Source organism: Primulina eburnea, chromosome 9 (assembly GCF_022965805.1).
Source record: "Primulina eburnea isolate SZY01 chromosome 9, ASM2296580v1, whole genome shotgun sequence".
NCBI lineage: Eukaryota > Viridiplantae > Streptophyta > Magnoliopsida > Lamiales > Gesneriaceae > Primulina > Primulina eburnea.
In genome coordinates, this window is record NC_133109.1 from 16,444,361 (window position 1) to 16,465,794 (window position 21,434).

Sequence of the window (21,434 nt, forward strand, 5' to 3'; positions counted from 1 at the left end):
GCGGCTGTGTATCGACTATAGGGAGCTCAACAAAGTGACGATCAAGAACAAGTATCCGTTGCCACGGATTGACGATCTATTTGACCAACTTCATGGTGCTACTGTATTTTCGAAGATTGATCTTCGGTCTGACTACTATCAGTTGAAGGTTAGGGAGTCCGATATCCCTAAGACAGCGTTCCGGACCAGGTATGGTCACTATGAGTTTCTTGTGATGTCTTTTGGTCTGACCAATGCTCCTTCAGTTTTCATGGACCTGATGAACGGTGTGTTCAAGCCTTATTTGGATAGTTTCGTCATTGTTTTTATCGATGAAATCTTGATCTATTCCAAGACCAGAGAGCTTCATGCAGAGCATCTCAGAGTTGTTCTCCGAGTGTTGAGGGAGAAGAGGCTGTTTGCTAAACTGAAGAAGTGTGAATTTTGGTTGGATCGGATTTCTTTTCTAGGCCATGTTGTTTCGAAAGATGGCATAGCTGTTGATCCAGTGAAGATAGAGGCAGTTCAGAAGTGGCCTATTCCTACTACTGTTTCAGAGGTACGCAGTTTCCTTGGTTTGGCGGGTTATTATCGTCGTTTCATTTCAGATTTCTCCAAGATTGCCTTGCCATTGACCAATTTGACGAGGAAGACTGTGAAGTTCGAGTGGTCCATTGATTGCCAAAGTGCATTTCAAGAGTTGAAGGATAGATTGACGACAGCTCCTGTTCTTTCATCGCCCAGTGGTTCAGAGGATTTTGTTGTCTATACCGATGCATCGAAGAAAGGCCTTGGTGCAGTGTTGATGCAGCGAGGTAAGGTTATTGCCTATGCTTCTCGCCAGTTGAAAGATTATGAGAAGAATTATCCGACGCACAATTTGGATCTAGCAGCTGTGGTTTTCGCCTTGAAGATTTGGAGACATTATTTGTATGGCGAAAAGTGTGGGATCTTCACAGACCACAAGAGTTTGAAGTATCTGTTTTCCCAGAAAGAGCTCAACATGCGGCAGAGGAGGTGGTTAGAGCTTGTCAAAGACTATGATGCGACTATTAGTTACCACCCGGGGAATGCGAACGTTGTGGCTGATGCTTTGAGCCGTAAGTCGAGTTCTTCTTTGTGTTCTTTGATTCAGAGACCATTGTTGATGGACTTGCAGCGAGAGGAGATTTCTTTGGTAGTTCCGGGGACCATTGCTCGCTTTTCAGCGTTGGTCATTCGGGCTACATTGACGGATAGGATCCGTAGAGAGCAGACTGATGACGTTCAGTTGTCAGAGTTGAGAGCTAGAGCTGAGGAGAGGGGTAACTCAGAGTTTGCGTTGAATGGTGATGGTTTGGTGACTTTCAGAGGCCGTATTTGTGTTCCCGTTGGTGATGATATTCGGCGAGACGTCTTGACAGAGGCTCATACCGCGCCATATTCGATACATCCAGGCAGCACCAAGATGTATCAGGATCTTCGTCGACTCTATTGGTGGCCAGGTATGAAGAAAGATATTGCTATGTTCATTTCTTAGTGCCTAACTTGTCAGCAGGTGAAGATTGAGCACCAGAGACCTGCTGGGACATTGTTGTCATTGCCGATTCCTCAGTGGAAGTGGGAGCATATTACGATGGATTTCGTGATTGGTCTTCCGAGGACGCAGAAGGATTTCAATTCCATTTGGGTTATTGTTGATCGATTGACCAAGTCAGCGCACTTTCTTCCAGTCAAGACGACGTATTCCATGAACCAGTATGCCGAGGATTACATAGCAGAGATTGTTAGACTTCACGGTGTCCCTGTGTCGATTGTGTCTGGTCGTGACCCTAGATTTATCTCAGAGTTTTGGAAGAGTTTGCACAGAGCTTTGGGTTCACGGTTAGCGTTCAGTACAGCTTATCACCCTCAGAGCGACGGTTTGTCAGAGAGAGTCATTCAGATTCTAGAGGATATGCTCAGAGCTTGTACTATCGATTATTCTGGTAGCTGGGATTCCAAGTTGCCTCTTGTGGAGTTCACGTACAACAATAGCTACCAAGCGACGATTGGGATGGCACCATATGAGGCACTTTATGGCAGGAAGTGTAGATCTCCCTTTTATTGGGATGAGGTTGGTGAGAGAAAGATGTTGGGACCAGAGTTGGTCCAACAGACTGCCGATGTTGTTGCGGTTATCCGTGAGAGGATGAAGACTGCTCAGTCGAGACAGAAGAGCTATGCAGATGTTCGTCGTAGACCTTCGCAGTTTGAGGTTGGCGACCATGTGTTCTTGAAGATTGCACCTCTCAAGGGTGTGATGCGGTTTGGCAAGAAGGGTAAGTTGAGTCCGAGGTTTATTGGTCCATTCGAGATATTGGACAGAGTTGGTGATCGAGCCTACAGGTTAGCCCTACCGCCAGATCTTGACAGAGTCCACAATGTTTTTCACGTATCGATGCTCAGGAAGTATATTGCGAATCCTTCCCATGTTCTTCGCCACGAGCCATTGGACTTGACGCCGAATTTGACGTACCAAGAGATTCCGGTCCAGATTGTGGATCGCAGAGTCAGATTATTGAGAAACAAAGAGATCGTCATCGTTAAAGTCCTTTGGAGGAACCATTTGATCGAAGAGGCTACGTGGGAACCAGAGGATGAGATGAGGGAGAAGTATCCTGAGTTGTTCGTGCAGTGACGTCAATTTCGAGGACGAAATTCCCTTAAGGAGGGGAGATTGTAATAGCCGAGCCCGGTGTACGGTACGGTTTAAGTTTTGTATGTTTATTTGGGTTATTTGATTAGATGTTTAGAGTTGTGATTATGGGCCATAGTATTGTTGGTTATTATTGTCTTGAGGTGTAGTTGTTGTTGGTTGTTCGTTTCAGCGTTTCGGATCGATTTTGGTTGCATTGTTTTGTTTCTTGGCCGTGACCAAAGTGCACCCGCGCTCATAGTAGGAGTGCCCCCGCAGTGTACTGTTCATGATTTTTGAGTTGGTGAGCCGTAGCATCACTGCACCCGCGTTGTCATGGGACCGCACCCGCGGTAAAGACCGCACCCGCGGTATTAGCAGCGCCGCACCCGCGGTAGTAGTGTTTCAGAATTTGGTGGTTTTGCCGTGAGCATGGCGCACCCGCGGTGCTTGTTTGAGCGCACCCGCGGTCATGCATTATTGAGGTATGGGCGAGATATTTAGTAGCTTTTTGGATAAGTTGACTGTTAGAGTAGGTGCCCGTCGAGCCGAGTGTTGGCCGAGTGTTCACAATGAAACTCTATGTATAAGCAATCTTTATTTTAGTAATATTTGATATTATTATTTTGGCACATCTTTATCTGTATACCCATGCTAGTTGCATAGATAAAGCCCTTGAATATACAAATAGTAGAAAGAATATGAGATGCTCATATGATGAGTATCATGAAACTCATATTTGTAATACTGTATATTCTAAACGGTTCCTAGTCGATTCAGCCGCCACTAAGAAGGATATAGGCCGCTCGAGTTAGAGACTAGTATCTGCGATGTGAGTACCATGTTTCATTGGTAGGGGACATTGTGATGTCCGAGCATGCAGATAGGTGCTCCTGGTAGAGTGCACTGAACAACCCTCCATTAAAGGACTTTCCAAGTGGTTCTCACTTATCGAGTGGAAACGTCGTAGTTTATGGTTGTACACCATTAGTCCTTATGACCCGGGACAACATTGAGACTCTATGTGCTAGCGTTTCACTTTGACTTGTTTACCGACTCTTATGGGGTCATCAGGTGGCAAGGTTGGGTGTTATGGCGAAACATATAGGAGTCGATACATTGTAGTCGGGGATTCACCGCTTACCTTCGGGTATGGATATCCTTTGTGTTATCATGTGTATGTAGGTTGAAATCTCTGGCCAGATTATGGTGGTAATTATGAAAGGGGTTTCATAGATTACACCATCGATGCAACTACGACATGACACATGGTATCGATTCATTGACAACTCTCGGTAAACCAATGGTTGTCGAATCGATCGGGATATATGAGTTGAAGGGACCGTACTGTACGCTAACCATAATTGAATGGTTCTTGCAGGCACTATCATTTGATACCTAGGGAATCATGTAAGCGATGCAGCTAGGCGTTTAACATGATTGGTTGGGTACTATCAGACTTGAGTTCTGACGTTCTTATAATCAAGGAGTTGATAACTAAGAATGGAGCAATTGGGGTATGCTCGAATAAGGACATGTTTAGTCCGAATCACATGGAGATGTGAACCCACGGCTAGTTGTATCAATGAACCATTGAGGGCCACACAAGTACTAGCTTTCTAGATCCCGTTGAGAAGTAAAAATAGTTCAATGTGTTGAACGGCTTATAAAGGAGTTTATAAGCGTAAGGAAAATTAGAAGTATGACTTCTATGAAGGAGAAAATAGTTCAATGTGTTGAACGACTTATAAATGTGTTTATAAGTGTAAGGAAAAATAGAAGTATGACTTCTATGAGAGAAATGTAAATTTTAATTTATGGAAGTGTTCCTAAATTAAAATTTGGCCAAGTGAATAATGTATTTGAAAATTGTGATTTTCATAAACATTATTGTGGACTAAATTAAATTAATTCAAGTGTTGAATTAATTAAACACTAGTGGACCTAGTAGAGTCCAAATAATTAATTAATTCAAGTGTTGAATTAATTAAATTATATTGAGTCTTGTAGAGCTCAATTAAAATAATTATTTAACTAGTGGGACTTGGGTAAATTCAAGTAATGTTTAATTAGTCTCAAATATGTTTGAGATAATTAAATTTAGTCCAAATTTTTTAATTTGATTAAAAACTATATAATATAATATGTATGCATGGGAGGTGAAGGGTTGGAGACAACTTTTTGGGCTATCAAGGCATGGCATGCAAAAAGGTGTTTTTGCTTTATGCTTTTTGCAAGACCAAGACTAGTCTCCCTTCCCCCATTCTAACAATGCAATGGCCGAAAATTCTTCTCTCTTTCTCTCCCATTTTTGGTCTTCGATTTGTTGAGGAATCACTTCACTTCTCTTTGAAAAATCCTCATATTTTTCTAGTGCAAAATATGAGGGGATCTACCTAGTTGGTGGTGGGCCTAATTTGAAGGAAAGATTCAAGGTAGGAGGAAGCTTGTAGATTTCTTCATGCCATATAAGAGCTAAGGTGTTTACACCTTAGTTGGAGCCATCATCAACCTCAAGAGGTTGATAGGTAACGATTTTCTTACACCCTATGCATTATTTGGTGTTTATTGTATTTGTTGCACAAGATATCATGGTGGCCGAAATTTTTGAACAAAAATCGAATTTTTGAACTTCCGTTGCGCTTCCGGTCACCGTAACCGATCCCCTTTCAAGTGGTATCCGAGCTATGGTTACGATTTTGTGTAGCAAATACAAGATATTATGTTGAGATCGATTTCTAACCGCATGAGGTGAAGTTTTGCAACGATTCAAGGCCGGGTTTGGGGCGGCTTTTGGGCAGCAAGTTGCTGCCCAATTCGGGCAGCTTGGGCTGCCCGAGGGGCTGCCCGAAACGGGCAGCTAGGGTAGCCCAAGGGGCTGCCCGAACAGCCCCAACATTTTTAAATGAAAAAAAATTTGGTAAGTTGGCCGGAATCCGGCGACGGAGCTCCGGCGACGGCGATGACGACTAGGGTTTCCAAAAGTGTTTTGGATTATCAAAGTGTCATGGGCCTTGAGTTGTTGGGCCATTGGATGGCTAACATGTTTGTGAATTTTAAATGGGCCAAAACGTTTTTGGTGAAAAATGAATTTTTGGGCCCTTAAGTTTAAAATTACAAAAGTTGCAAATATTTTCTCATGAAATAAATATTTTAAGTTGGACTTTAAATATTTATAGTAAATGGTGATTTACAAGAAATTCGGTTATAAATAAATTAATTTGAAAGTAGACAAAGGTGTTTGTATACTTTGTTAATTTAGTTTATAATCGTGGCGGTTAGTGATTGGATCAAGATATATAATATTGGATCAATTAATTATTGTGATAATTAATTGATGGTGTATGATATGTGATATTATGCATGAAGGATGATCAAAAGCCCAAGCCCAATTTGCTAGGTGAATGCTAGGATACTTTGTGTTGAATGATTGTAATAATTATCAAATTTAAAGTGGGCTTGGTTTATGGCCCGTTCCCACCCCATGAGATGTATCCCTATTTGCCATGGATATTTATTTGTAAATATTAGTATAGTGGATGATCAAGATTGGAAGATGGTGGCCATGATGATTATGAAGATCGAAGACATGTAAATATTGGATGCTAATGTAATAGTTGCATTTGCATCCCGTGCATTTACCCTAGGATTGGACCTAGGCCCGTGTTTAGCTCACACGGTCCGTTAGTATTGGGGCGATTGATCATCCTTGTTTGTTTACTGTTTATAATATATGCATGATATATTATAAATAATGAGTATGTGCGTTATTATTATGATAATAACAAAGTTGCATGAATCCGGCAAACATACGATCAAACATGGCGAGCTTTTAAAATAAAATTAATGATGAGACCTTTCAAAATTAAAAACCCTCATTTTGAATAAGATTCAAAATTAATATCAAGCCTGAAAAGGGGAATTATAAATTTGTTTATAATTTCCTTGTCTTCCATCGACAATGGGTGCATGATGAACGCTACCCGTACTCGGGGCTCGGCTCATATTATTGGGGGAGCTTTGGGTGCCGGAAAGCTGTGACATCCATTGACATGGTGATGTGAACTACGTGGAACTCCCATGATTTCGGCTCATATTATTGAGGGAACTCATGGCGACCGTCCATTAAGGTTCAACATCGATGGGTAAGGCTTGACACGTGAAGATGAACGACGTCATATTATTGGGTCCTAATCAAACGTGAGACAAAAGTTTACGTAGAAGGTTGCATTGTGATGCAATTGGAAACTACCTTTTAGGAATTGTGATTGGCTGATATTATTCGGGATCATAATTCGCTAATTGGACCTTACGTACCTACTGAGCAAAGGAGTTTCCCGTTTTCACTAGAGGGTAGTGAAAGATGTCAAAACAGTGGGAGCGAATATTTATGAAGTAAAAGTCCAAACTTCATATCTTACTAAATATTTTAAAATAGTCATCAACATTTATCTGTTTTTACTTTTCAGTACAAATTGACAATGTCTTCAATTCGCAATCCGATATCCGTAATACTCGACAAACACATATTAACTGGACCTAATTACCTCACTTGGCTAAGAAACCTAAAAATCGTCTTGAATTCGGAAAGGGTAGAATATACACTGACTCAGTCGCCCCCTGTTGAGGCTCCGACTGACTGCAATCCTGAGGAATTGCAGGCTTACAAGGAATTGTGTGACCATGACTTGATAGCCAGGTGTTATATGCTGACTTCTATGAATGATGAGCTGCAGAGGCGTTTTGAGGATGCAAAGAGTGCTGCTGACATTCATTTGCATCTCAAGGAGCTCTTTGGTGAGCAGACTCGGCCTCTTAGGCATGCTACCGTCAAGGAGCTGATCACTATGCACATGCGAGATGGGGCCTCGGTCCATGAGCATGGCCTGAAGATGATTGGGCTTGTGGACAAGCTCGTTGGCATGGATATGATCTTGCCTTCGGAGTTGACCACCGACGTGTTGCTCTTATCGCTGCCTAGCTCATTTGATCCTTTTGTGGTGAACTTCAACATGAACAAGATGGAGCCGACCCTTGAGGAGTTGGTGAATATGCTTGTTACGTTTGAATCAACCATCAAGAAAGAGAAGTTGGTTCTTTATGTGGGTTCTTCATCTGGTACGAAGATTGATCCACATGGGAAGGGAAAGAAGTGTTCTTTCCAACATCCCAAGAAGAACGTGCCCTTGATGAGGCAATCTCCGAATCCCGTTGTGGCAGCCACACCAGTTAAGGCTGACAAGACTGCTGATGAATGTCATCACTGCAAGAAGCCTGGACATTGGAGGCGAAATTGCAAAAAATATCTGGCCCAGAAGAGTTCTGGAAATGGTATGTTCTAAATTGAAGTAAACATTTCAATTAACTCTACTTCTTGGGTATTAGATACCGGTTATGACTCACATCTCTGTAATGGGTTACAGGTGATGGGAAGAAGTAGAATGCTTAAGGAAGGTGTGACCTTCTTGAGAATGGCTATGGAGCAAGAGTTGCTGCCAAGACCTTAAGAAATGTTTACTTATTGTTGAACAATGATTTTAAGTTATTTTTTAAGAGATGTTTTGTTTGTACCATTTTGGTGAAAAACGTTGTTTCCATTTCTATTGTGATAAAGATGGATATTCTTGTCTATTTAGCAAAGGTGTTTGCAACATTTACAAGAATGAATGTTTAATTGGTACTTGAGAACTTGAAAACGATCTCTATAACTTAAAATTGAAAGATATTCCATTAAATGTCCATTCAAAGGCAGACACCATATGAGATATGGATGGGTAAGCCTCCCAAGTATTCTTATCTTAGAATATGGGGGTGCCATGCTTATGAAGCAGGTAGTGGGAGATAAATTGGATAGTTGATCCATTTTATGTTACTTTGTGAGATATCCAAGGAATTAAGTTGGATATCAATTCTATCATCCCCAAGAAACAAAGGTGTTTGTTTCTAGGAATGCAACCTTTTTGGAAAAGGATTTTCTATTGGATAGAAAAAAGGGAGATGAGAGAACTCGAAGAGGTTCGAGAGACACCCACAATTATAGAACCCACACCCGAAGAGCCAAGTGAGGAGATACAAGCAACTCAAGGATGATCTCGATTGAGTTGTTTCTTCCCGAATATCACATGAATTATACCTTTGTCGTCCCGGTCTGACGAAGACGAAGTCTCGAAGTCGAATCTGTCCATATCGAATCTGAAATGACAATATCAAATACACTGTATCAATGAATAACTCAATATACAATCTGTTCTGATCAATACTCAATTCAGTATACAATCTGATCAATGTCTGAATAAGATACAATCTGATCACATCAATAATATCACAATCTAATCGAAATCATATCTGAATCTGATCAATCTAACTCAACTGATGTTTCGACGACATAACAATACAATCTGAATACCCCGTCAATCTGAACATCACAAATATAATACTGAACTCATAATCTGTGCCCACATAATTCATACTCTGAATATTAACACAATTCTGATATAGAATCTCAGTCAATAACTTTCAAAAATCATAACAATTACAGAAACGGTCTGTTCTTTAATCTGACTTCAATCCTATAATGTCTACGGTAGCAGAAACACCATATCTGAATCATATTCAAATCTGACAATATCATAAACTCAAATCTTGTTTAAACGTAACAAAACTTATGTCCAATTGTAGCCTGCGTTGATAGGAACACAGCACTAAAGTCGGATTCAAAATCAGATAGACGGTTCGCTCATAAATCGATTTCGAAATGGCCGAACAAAGCTTTCCCTAACCTTTTCGATTTTCTTCTGCCAAAATCTGAAGGTTTGCATGTGTATATATATATATATATACATCCACGACATGCAAGAGAGCAAGTGGCATCGTGCATGTTCAGCACGTTTCGCGCTTATGAGCCAACAATGTCGCGCATATGCGTCGGTAGCTCACACCAGCATTTTGCCAATTCGCGCATATGCGCCATTTATGTCGCGCATATGCGCCAATCATTCTGCCTAACCCGCGCATATGCGCCATTTAAGTCGCGCATATGCGCCAATCCTTCTGGACCTTCCGCGCATATGCGCCACTAATCTCGCGCATATGCGCCAAGGCTTCAGGAGGTGTCGCGCAGATGCGCGCATGTCTTCGCGCATGTGCGCCAACCTTACTGTGATTCTCGCGCATGTGCGCCAATCTTGATCGGGCATGTGTGCCAACACATAAATTTGCACACATAATTTACACCTTTCTTATTTGTTCTAGTCCGATCCGTTCCGTCTATAATTATCTCAATTACTTCAATAATCATTCCAGATTAATTATCAATTACGGTAGTCATACTCAATTCATTTCAGATTACGGTAATTAAATTCTCGGGCATTACAGACATAGTAGCCTAATATGGTCTCGTGGTGTGGGGACCCGGACGCTAATCATCTTATTTATCATCTTTTTGGGGTTTAATTATCAATTAAAATAAAACAGGGTCTAAAAATTTTTCTTTTAAAATGCGGAAGGTAATGGAATCTATGTATTATACAATCCAGTATAATAATACAAATCTTGTACAACATGTTTCTAGATCAAATTAATCTAAGGTTTAACTACTAAATTCAAGTATTAAACCAGGTCTACAATAAGTCCGGAATCACCACTCTAAACTCGTCTTCTCTCATCATCTTCTGACACTGATCTTGTCCCACCTGTTGTCATGCACACATACAAAACAAGACAACAGCCGGATACTCCGGTGAGAATAAATCCCAGTATAAAACATGGTAAACATGCCTATATATAAAGTGAATCATCAAACATTCTATCATGAATAAAATTGAAAACAATATATTTCATAATCTATGAAATGAAATCAAAATAAGCATGCAACTCAAATCAGCTAAACATGCTACTCAAATCAAATCATAAAAACATGCTATCATGGCTGAAAGCAATAAAAATGGGTTTCATAGTCTATGAAACCACATCCATAAACGCATGCAGTTCTAGTCAAATCATGTCCAGACTCGACTCAACTATAACTCTAGGGATCCCGGTGTGAATAAGACGATCTATCACCTACCCTCCCAATCGGGGTGACTGTACGTCTTATTCCTAGACTTCGGCCTGATCTGTATCCACATCTACAATAGGAGACTGATCTTCCCCTAAGCTGTGATATCACCGAACGTCTAGAAGTTTGACTGTTCTGTCAAGACTCCCTATCTTAAATGCAATGAATAACAATCTGTAAACAAAGCATAATCATCATCAAAGGATATGAATATATCATCTATAAACACATCATAATCATATCATGAAATAAACAACAATAATTCTAGTATGTGATTTTGTTGGGAAACTCAAATGGGATCTCAATTGAGTTATATCTTCCCGAATATCACATGAATTATACCTTTGTCTTCCTGATCTGACGAAGACGATGACCTGTATTCAAATCTGTCCATATCAAATCTGAAATGACAATATCGAATACGATGTATCAGTGAATAACTCAATACACAATCTGTTCTGATCAATACTCAAATCAGTACATAATCTGATCAATATCTGAACAAGATACAATTCAATTCATATCATTGACATCACAATATAATCAAAATCATATCTGAATCTAATCAATCTAACTCAACTGATGTCTTGGCAGCATATCAATATCAATGACATAACAATGCAATCTCAATCAATATCAAATCTGATCAGATGTCAGTCTGTTGATGTTTCGACGGCCTAACAATACAATCTGAATAACCCTGTCAGTCTCAACATCACAGATATAATACTAGAACTCATAATCATTACTGATATAACTCATAAGCTCAACGATAACACAAATCTGATATCGAATCTCCGCCAATATCTTTCAAAAATCATAACAATTACAGAAACAGTCTTTTCTTTAATCTGACTTCAATTCTACAATTTCTACGGTAGTAGAAACACCATATCTGAATCATATTCGATTCTAGCAACATCATATTTTCAAAACATCTCAAAACGTAACAAAACTTACGTCCTTGTGTAGCTTGAGTCAAGAGAAACACGATACTGCGTTTGGATTTGAATTCTGATAGACGGATCTTTCACAATCGCAAGTCTAAAAGGCGTGTCATTCATATATATATATATATATATATATATATATATATATATATATATATATATATATATATATATATATATACTGCATGCAACACAGGAAACGTGGCTTGTTTTTCAAGCCACACGCATGACCGCGGGTGCGGTGATTCCAGGAGCGCGGGTGCGCTCATGCTTCGGCAGCTTTTCATTTTCAAAAATCCAACGACCGCGGGTGCGGTCTTGTTCTTACCGCGGGTGCGGTGTGGCTTCGGCCTTTCTTACAAAAATTCATAATTTATGACCGCGGGTGCGGTCATGTTTGCACCGCGGGTACGGTCTTGCAAACCATATTTTCTCATGTCTTTTCTTCCCTCATTGCATGTCATGTATTCTCATATCTTCCGAGTCTTACGTTAATGAAGATTAATAATCTTGATTTATCAATTCTATAATTCTCGGGCATTACATTTCTCCCCCTCTTAGATCTAAGTTCGTCCTCGAACTCATAAGTAATCAATTCAGATATACTAGAAGAGATGTATAATAGAGTTTAAATCAAACTCTCATATCAATAAATCCATTCTGAAATCTCTTTCTTGTATCAACCTCTGATTTCCACTCTGGAATAAGACTTAATGAAGTATCTTATCATAATACTTCTTAAACTAACTCTAACAGAATCAATCTTGCCATGTTGGTTATACAACATCCGTATAAACCAATCACAGTTCATAGCAAAACAATACCAGTAGTTGTTATCCAATTTGTTTATCCCAATCAAGGACATATACAGTCTTCAGCTTCAAATACCAATCGTCATCATCCGACGTTGGTTTCTTAAATATGTTTATTCTGAACTATTTTCATCTTCCTTCGAATTTTCTTCAAAAGAAATCTGTAGTATTCACCGTATACTGTCTTGTCTATAACTATCTCATTACCCATCTGATAAGTTGATAGCTATTGTCATGCAGTGATAATAAGTCATATCAATTAGTGCCAACACCCAGCACCCTATAACTCTACCAAAATCTTCCAATATCTGGATAAAATATACTCTGACTGTCTGTCAATCTGTGACAAATCTAAGAGAAAGCTCATGGTATATTCTATCATAAATACAAAATCACGAAATCACAATCTGATATACTCTATTTCTGTATTCTAATTATTCTGACCATTTTTCCTGACATCAATATGTGTAATTTGGTCATGTTTGTACGTTATCTGGTACAAACTAATAGATATAGATTGAACAATCTGTTAATCACAATCATATCATATCATAATCTGGAAAGTATTATAGTAAAAAATTCATCGAATTATTCTCCCCATTTCTCATCAGAAATATACAAATTCTATAATAAATCTTCTGATTTCTATCTTTCTGTCTTTCTGTTAGCGATTCAGACATATCAGTACCATTTCTGCCAACATTTCAATACAAATTCTGTCACAGCTGATCTAATCTGTCTATATCAATATTATCTGCTCGAATATAATACATTCTCAATCATCAGAATGAAAACTGAATCCGCTACGGTGCCTTTCTGACCCTATCTGTGATTTCAGATCCGAACTACTGACATAAACAAATCAGTTAATAACATAAATTACAGAAAATATATCTACCTGGTATTCTGTTCTGACTATCGATATCAATTCTATTATACAATTCTGAAATATTCTGACATCACAAGATAATCAATCTCATACGCAACACAAAATCACATATCTGTTACTCTGCTCGATGTTCTGCTCTGATTATCACATTCAAGTTCTGAACATTCTGATCACATTTCTGAACTGCTGGAATTCTCGAATTCAGCTTTGATTCGGTTTGAACTGTATATAATCTCAACGGTTACAATAATCTGTAGCATATACGGATTCAAAACAACAGTACTATCAAATCAAAGACAAAATATCAATATCCTATACAGATCTAGTGAGTACAGTGAACTCATAAAACAATGATTCCTGGTAAATATCTTCATGTCATTCTGATCAACTGTTATATCTCCTCTGTAAATCAAATATGCCCCCCAAAACAATATAAGATATCTCAAATACTGATTTAGAACAATAACAATATTCAGCAGATATAAAGCAACAGCCAAATAAAATAATCTGCCAAATCAGACAAAATACATTTATGACATTTCTGAACTTTCTGATATCGGTATCATTATCAGCTCCTGATCACAATCTCAACTGTATCAAAATCAATCGGTATACTAACTTTAGATATCGCATACTCTGAATACAATCTGTTTCAAGCAGGGTTCTTATCTGAATAATTTCTGTATACAATCATCACAGTTCTCAGAATATTCAATACACTCTTCAGATATTCGATTCGATCAATCAAATGCTGCAATTATATCAAAATCTCATAGATATAAAATGCATAGATCATCAGAACCTCTCTGAAGATACTGAAACACGCCAAAGAGCAACACTAAATCAGATGTGTCGGTACTTTTCTACTGATCTTTCAATTCTTTCAATTCATTCTGTATCATTCTGTACATTCAATATTATTCTGTATTGAATTCTAAAACAACATTCAGTATCTGATCTAAATTCAATTCTGAAATCTATCTTTTTGATATAAAGCAAATCTAAAATCTTATCTGACAATATTAGCCAATTCGCACATCATTGGAAAATCTGCCAATGCTAGGCTCGATTTCAGTACATCTACTGAATACATAAGGATACCATCTGTTCCTTTCTATAAAAATCGAGTCATAGACAATCTAAATATCACAGGAATTCTAAATCTAGAATAATTACTGTGACATCTCTAGTCCTCAACCATATCTGGTCTAAATCTTGTACTCTCCTGAAAGGAATCTATAATAGTTATGTACTTGTTTAGCATATTAACATCAATAATGCGGTCAAATCAGAAAACACAAGTACGTCAAAATCTAACTCAATCTCAGACTCATCTTACTATATACAATATGTCACAGAAATCTCTGAGATCAATCTTTCTTTCTCACAAGTTAAGGGTAGCAATACTACAGTAAACACAAGCCCAACAGGTACCACATATATCAATGCAATTCAATCAAGGATAAACGTAGAGAATGCATTAGTATATATCAATACATATGCAATCTAATCATAAAAGAATAGTACCTGTCACTATATCATCAAGTGCCTCTTAGGTCTGTTTCTCGGTCACTACCACCAGATGGTCCAGCTCCCTGAAATCTGCGGGAACCTCTTTGTGGACAGACTCTCGCAAAATGTCCAGGCTTTCTACAAATATTGCATCTACCAAGTACTCCTTGGCATTGCTCTAAGGAATGTCTCCCTCCGCAAATCCTGCAATAGACTCCAGTATGACTTGGACTGGAACCACTAGAGCTAGAGGAACCACTCACCAACTTCTTGAATGACTTCTTTCGAGCTTTCAGCAAATCTTGCTTCCCACTCGTACTGTCGTGATCAAATCTGAGAGGGGATTGCTGTGTCTGGGGTTGCTTCACACACAACCTCCCTAGCTGTCTAATCAGACTTGCCTCAGCTCTCTTCGCTCTACTCAAGATATCAGCAAAATGGTAAGGTCGCTGCAGATTCATTAATGCAACTACCTCCGAATTCAACCCTATGATGAACTGATTCACTATATCTTCATCATTTCCAGCTAAATGAGGAGCAAGACGCAGTAAAGTAGAGAATTTAGCAATATATTCATCAATATTCAATGGGCCTTGTCTCAAATTCTCAAATTCTGCTCTTTTATCCTCCTGGTAGGAAACAGAGAAAAATCTTTGATAGAATTCAATTCTGAAGACTTCCCACGTGATCACAGTACCACGTTGTGCTAAGACTCCTTTGATTGTAATCCACCAACTTCTGGCAGCCTCTCGTAACTGGTGGAATACCAATTTAACTCTCTGTTCATCTGTACACTCAAGTAAATCAAATAATATTTCTATATTATCAAACCAGTTCGGACAATCTTCGGATGTCTCGAAACCACTCAGAATCGGCGGCTGAAATAACTGAAATTCTGCCAGCTTTACTTCTATCTGAGTTTCTGATGTATCTATCTGTTCAGACGAAGTACTATCCCTCTCTGGAATTCTCCGAGGCGGTATATCTGAATAAACAAATTAATACACAATCTATATAATCTGTCTCAGCTCTCCTCTGATCATATACCTCTGATTCAGACTCGGTTCTGATTTAGTCTTGATGATTACATGTTGTAGTCAACTCAGATAACAAACAACATGTAATAGGAAAAGCAATAAAGCATGCTAGCACACACAATGTAAGTCAACATTAAAATAATTCTCATGCTAGCAATCACATGCAAGGAAAGAAAATTCAATCTACCCCGCTCATTCTCTTCTATCTCAGTCTCAAGGATCTATCGCTCTGACTATCTCAATCTAAAGGATTTATCGCTCTGACTATCTCAATCTAAAGGATCTATCGCTCTGATACCACCTGTTGTGGGGATCCGGACGCTAATCATCTTATTTATCATCTTTTTGGGATTTAATTATCAATTAAAACAAAACAGGGTCTAAAAATTTTTCTTTTAGAATGCGGAAGGTAATGGAATCTATGTATTATACAAACCAGTATAATAATACAAATCTTGTACAGCATGTTTCTAGATCAAATTAATCTAAGGTTTAACTACTAAATTCAAGTATTAAACCAGGTCTACAATAAGTCCGGAATCACCACTCTAAACTCGTCTTCTCTCATCATCTTCTGACCTCGATCTTGTTTCACCTGTTGTCATGCACACATACAAAACAAGACAACAGCAGGATACTCCGGTGAGAATAAATCCCAGTATAAAACATGGTAAACATGCCTATATATAAAGTGAATCATGAAACATTCTATCATGAATAAAATTGAAAACAATAGATTTCATAATCTATGAAATTAAATCAAAATAAGCATGCAACTCAAATCAGCTAAACATGCTACTCAAATCAAATCATAAAAACATGCTATCATGACTGAAAGCAATAAAAATGGGTTTCATAGTCTATGAAACCACATCCATAAACGCATGCAGTTCTAGTCAAATCATGTCCAGACTCGACTCAACTATAACTCTAGGGATCCCGGTGTGAATAAGACGATCTATCACCTACCCTCCCAATCGGGGTGACTGTACGTCTTATTCCTAGACTTCGGCCTGATCTGTATCCACATCTACAATAGGAGACTGATCTTCCCCTAAGCTGTGATATCACCGAACGTCTAGAAGTTTGACTGTTCTGTCAAGACTCCCTATCTTAAATGCAATGAATAACAATCTGTAAACAAAGCATAATCATCATCAAAGGATATGAATATATCATCTATAAACACATCATAATCATATCATGAAATAAACAACAATAATTCTAGTATGTGATTTTGTTGGGAAACTCAAATGGGATCTCAATTGAGTTGTATCTTCCCGGATATCACATGAATTATACCTTTGTCTTCCTGATCTGACGAAGACGATGACCTGTATTCAAATCTGTCCATATCAAATCTGAAATGACAATATCGAATACGCTGTATCAGTGAATAACTCAATACACAATCTGTTCTGATCAATACTCAAATCAGTACATAATCTGATCAATATCTGAACAAGATACAATTCAATTCATATCATTGGCATCACAATATAATCAAAATCATATCTGAATCTAATCAATCTAACTCAACTGATGTCTTGGCAGCATATCAATATCAATGACATAACAATGCAATCTCAATCAATATCAAATCTGATCAGATGTCAGTCTGTTGATGTTTCGACGGCCTAACAATACAATCTGAATAACCCCGTCAGTCTCAACATCACAGATATAATACTAGAACTCATAATCAATACTGATATAACTCATAATCTCAAAGATAACACAAATCTGATATCGAATCTCCGTCAATATCTTTTAAAAATCATAACAATTACAGAAACAGTCTTTTCTTTAATCTGACTTCAATTCTACAATGTCTACGGTAGTAGAAACACCATATCTGAATCATATTCGATTCTAGCAACATCATATTTTCAAAACATCTCAAAACGTAACAAAACTTACGTCCTTGTGTATCTTGAGTCAAGAGAAACATGATACTGCGTTCGGATTTGAATTCTGATAGACGGATCTTTCACAATCGCAAGTCTAAAAGGCGTAAGGATTTTTCCCTCAAAGCCTCGACTCTTATCTGAATTTCTGAGAAAATTACGTGTCATTCATATATATATATATATATACATCATGCAACACAGGAAACGTGGCTTGTTTTTCAAGCTACACTCATGATCGCGGGTGCGGTGATTCCAGGAGCGCGGGTGCGCTCATGCTTCGGCAGCTTTTCATTTTCAAAAATCCAACGACCGCGGGTGCGGTGTGGCTTTGGCCTTTCTTACAAAAATTCATAATTTATGACCGCGTGTGCGGTCATGTTTGCACCGCGGGTGCGGTCTTGCAAACCCTATTTTCTCATGTCTTTTCTTCCCTCATTGCATGTCATGTATTCTCATATCTTCCTAGTCTTACGTTAATGAAGATTAATAATCTTGATTTATTAATTCTATAATTCTCGGGCATTACACGTGGTGTCGATTCTTAGTCCGGGTAAGCGAGTCTAGAGTGTAAAGCATAACATGTACAGAAACCTTCGTAAGTTCGCGGTCACAGCAGGTACACGGACCCTCACACGGACCCAAGCACGGGGTTTCGTGCCTTTGTTCTTTCCAAAGTGTCAGTTTACCGAGTCTACACGGACCTTTTGACGGACCCTGACACGGGGGTCCGTGCCCCTTCCTTTCTGCCCGACACATTTTACAGAGTCTACACGGACCCCTACACGGACCAAAGCACGGGGTCCGTGTCTCCCCTTTTCTACACACACATTTTACAGTACCTTACACGGACTCGGAGCCGGACCTGGGCACGGGGTCCGTGTACTTCATATTTTGGGAAAACAATTATGGTATGCTTTGAGATTTGAGGTCAAGGTTTATTGCAATGATTTACAAGGTCGAGTCATGGGAACTTTAGAACGTCCTAAGGAATTGATTGAACTCGTAAGGGAGCATGATTACTTACGTCTAGGTTATGCGAGTTAGGCATGTTAAATCATGGTCAGTATGTGCAGCAAGGGCCCCGATCGAGGCCCAACGAATCCCACAATGCCAAGTAAGTATGTGTGACGTGCAAGTAAATATTTTAAGTTTTTGAGGTATGCTAAATGTCTTGTGACCAAATTATGTTTAGGATTGGAAAGCGTTAAATTATGAACGGGGACTAATCCGCCCGTTAAATTATGAACGGGTAAGATCGAGGTTGGAAAGCGTTAAATTATGAACGGGGACCAACCACCCCATTAAATTATGAACGGGGATCTCATATATGTGGCAGTGGATACTTCCTTGTCAGCCCAGTACTGTGGTTTGTCTGATCAGGAATTTATTATGTTATGGGTCACTTGCTTTGAAACATGCCTCTACGCAAAATGATGAAGTTATGTATGTTCTAGTATGCAATAGGTGTATGACAAGTTTTCACGTTATGACACGTCTATGTTATGTACGTATGTTCAAGTTTTAGTACGCAAATTCAAGTTCAAGTATGTATGTTCTATTTTAAAGTTGCATGCGGTTTTATTATGTATTACTCGCTATTTCCAAGTTTATACGTGTTAAGTCTTTAGACTCACTAGACTTGATCGATGCAGGTCAGTATGTTGATGAGGAGACATGAGGTGGCGACCAAGGGGCAGGCTTGGACTGAGCGGGAGGATAACCCGAGGACCGCAATGTTTATGTTTTTATGCAAATGTTAATTTACTCTGATTTCGTGTTTTGAGGGAAACACTTTGAGCAAACCTTTTGTGAGCAAATTATATTGTATTTATTTTGAACAACCATGTCTTATGGGGGACTTGGTTGAGATATTTTATGGCGAACTTTGAATGTTATTTTATGTTTAAGAAAATTTTAAATTTTTCCGCAAATTTTGAGTATGAAAAGTACGGTACGTTATAATACAAGTCATGATTTTTTCGAGGATCATAAAAAAACAAAACATTCTCTGACAAAGAAAAAAAAATCTGATCTAACCACTCCATTAGTTGAAGATGTACCACTCAACCACCATAACATGACATACCATTAAATAGTAGTACACAAACTAAAAGATGATAATAGTCACAACTTGAAAAACAATTTACAAGTTTAAAGTCCGTATTTCAAATCCATCAAGACTTTTTTATATATCAAGACAAAAGAATTATGAAGATACCATCCTACCTCTTCATTTTTCATTCAAAATAAAATTTGTAATATTTTTCATTTTATATGTATTGTAATTTCAGCTACGTAAAAAAGTTCATTCTCCTAAACAAAAATTACTTTGTAACAATATGTTCTATGTTTGAATAAAAGTACCAAGATTTACTGTCTCTCTCATGTATTATTTTCAAAACTAAACTTCTTTATTATAAACCTTGAGGTGAGAAACAATACATGGTTGTGCTACATATTATTGAAGAGATCTACGTAGAGAACTATATATTGTGACAACATGGTCAACATCAATAGATTAATAGTAGTTTTTTTTTTTTCTTTTGTTATTTAACTATCCAAATTTTTTTAACAAAAAAATAATGATAAACAATTGACATATAATTTATTTTTAACTTTTTATTAACTTAAAAATCTAAATTTTTTGTTTAACTTTCATTAATACTATAGGTCTCTTACTTAATAATATAGTATAGATTTTTGGAAACTAATGTTGAGCCAATGCCTAGAACTGTACTGGACTTTGGGAGAACCCAAAGGAAAATATATTTAGTGGTCGGCACCATTCTCATTCTGCCGAAACACACTGAAACAATCGACTGAGACTCTGCTGCGCTTGAATGATACCATTGAAGTTGAATTTTATGCACACGAATCCATTTAGATACTTACATGAATCTGTAAGTGCATGTGTATGAGGGCGTAGCTTGAAGATTTTTGATTTTCGAAAATTAGGTTTTGACGTTTTGTCGTTTTAAGAATGGCTATGAGACATGATTCTAGCAGCAAGGATGAGAAACAGGAAATTTGGGGTCGGTACGGAGAGAGTTCGGATGAAGACAGGAGAAAGAGGCGGGAGAGAGTGGAAGATTCGGGGAGTTAAAGTTCGGGAAGAGAAGTGAGGCGTGATGGGGAAGAGAGGAAGGTTGGAGTTGATGCTAAAAAATTGGGTAGAGGAAGGGAGGAAGGTAGGAGCTACGTAAGAGGGGATTTGTATCATGGTAGTGATTCTGAAAGAGGCAGTAGGAGGCGTCAAAATGGGAGTGAGGAGAAGGAGCGTGGGAAAGGTGAAAAGCGTGGGGAAAGGAAATATCCAGACCGTGGTGTGAATGATGAGGATGATAGGACAATTGGTCGGAGGAGGGAAAAAAATTATACGGACGAAGATGCTAAAAATGGTGTAAGGCTCGAGAATTATTAACTGGCATTGATGTTAGACATGTAAAGGGAAGAATGCATGACATTTAAATCAGAATTGTGAAGCTAGGTCGAAGCCACACCGCACCCGCGGTACAGGAAGGACCGCACTCGCGGTGCATTGAGAGGAAATTAGTGGATTTGTGCGAAGCAAGACCGCACCCGCGGTGCAAGCAAGACCGCACCCGCGGTGGTGAGATCGCACCCGCGGTCAGG

General features: G+C 38.5%; 1 long non-coding RNA gene across 1 annotated transcript in view; it reads left to right on the forward strand.

Moving 5' to 3' along the window:
* LOC140840439 (uncharacterized) overlaps positions 1–19,719 on the forward strand; it is a 28,822-nt gene extending 9,103 nt beyond the window's left edge. Inside the window, exon 3 of the long non-coding RNA XR_012119974.1 lies at positions 19,454–19,719. This is a non-coding gene — a long non-coding RNA (uncharacterized lncRNA). The remainder of the gene's footprint in view (positions 1–19,453) is intronic.
* The last annotated feature ends 1,715 nt before the right edge of the window (positions 19,720–21,434 follow it).